The following is a 1,685-nucleotide window of genomic DNA, read 5'->3' on the forward strand; positions in this document are numbered from 1 at the left end:
GACCTTATCTCTACAATAAATAAAAAATTAGCCAGGCATGGTGGCACGTGTCTGTAGTTACAGCTACTTGGAAGGCTAAGGTAGAAAGACTACTTGAGTTCAGAAGGTCAAGGCTACGGTTAGCCTGAGTGTGCCACTGTCTTCCAGCCTGAGCAACAGAGTGAGACTCCAACTCTCTCTCTCTCTATATATATAAAATATATATTCTGTATAATATATATGCAATATATAGAACCTTTTGGAGTGATCCTTCCATCTCAGAAAAGTGAAAAATTTCAGCCTGATTATATTGAGCTTGAGAAACTTGATTCTACAATGTTTATGGAATAAAGATTCATGGTCTGCTAAGGTGATTTTGAAAAAGGACAAAGGGAAGGTCTTGCTCAACAGGCATTAAAGCAGATTACAAAGGCATCATAATTAAAATAATATTGACCGGGCACAGTGTCTCACGCCTGTAATCCCAGCACTTTGGAATGCCAAGGTGAGAGGATTGCCTGAGACCATGGGTTCGAGACCAGCCTGGGCAACTTGGTGAGGTCTATGCTTTACTATAGAGCAAGTTAACAAACGAGTGCTAAGCCAGATGAAGATATTCTCCACGTCTTAAATGAGCAAAAGGTTATAACGAGAATACACAAAAAACTTCAGAAAATCAGTACAAAAAAGAAAAGAAGGAACCATAATTTATAGAAAGAGAATGGGCAAAAGATATATGTAGGTCATTCACAGAAAAAAAAAAAAACAACGGCATGGCTAGAACAGGCACGAGAGGCTCATCTACACAGTGGTCACAGAAAGGCAATGCCAGGGGACCTCGCTGGACCGACACAACCCACCGAGCCTGGTGACATTCAGGGCTGACGTGGGCGGGTAGGAGCCGGAGTCCCGTGCACTGAGAGTGTGTGTCCAAGTGCAGTGGGATGCAGATGTCAGGAGCACTCGCTGCCAGGGCTGACCCTTCTACTATAAGGCCCTGAAAGTGCGGGCTTTCTTACCTCTTGTCCCCAACCACTTCCTTGCCTTGCAGTCCCAGCCCTGGGCTTTTGGGTACTTCAGTTCCACTCTTGGTTAAGTCCCTGCAGAGACTTTGTCAGGGGCCCCCAGTGTTGCCTGTGAGAGCGGAATTGAAGGTATCCCACATGTCGGACCTGGAAAGTAGTATTTGGTACATGCAGACAATGGTTGGTCCTTTGACAGAGGGCAGGGATTGCCCAGCTTAGCCCCTGGGGAGAAGTTTGGGAAACCCAACGAAAGACACCTGAGAGCAAAATACAAAATGACCGTTCAGGCTTCTTAGATGTGAGACCAGGGATAACATTTACACTTGCCTGGCAGGGTTCTGTAGATTTTGCAGCCTTTGTCACTGATTCTCCTCCCTGTGCCCCCAAGTGCCTTTGGATTTAGCCAGAAAGAAAGTTGGAAGATGTCCTAGGGCTATCTACGAAGGGGTAGACGGATTTTCACTGTGCCTATAAGGAAGCAGAGATCAGATAATGAGGCAGAAGCCAGAAGGTTCTAGATCTTGCTCCTCTGTGAAGGCAGAAAGGATTTAGAGGGCAGAGGCTGGACTTTAGAGTGTACATACATGGATTCCAATCCCCTTTCCTCTCTAGAGATGAGGACTTTGGAGGAAACCCCACAGCAGTGAACCTTGGCTTTCTTCCCAAAGAGATGAGAATAAA

The sequence above is a fragment of the Carlito syrichta genome, unplaced genomic scaffold, assembly GCF_000164805.1.
Source record: "Carlito syrichta isolate Samal-C Ts95f unplaced genomic scaffold, Tarsius_syrichta-2.0.1 Scaffold103392, whole genome shotgun sequence".
NCBI lineage: Eukaryota > Metazoa > Chordata > Mammalia > Primates > Tarsiidae > Carlito > Carlito syrichta.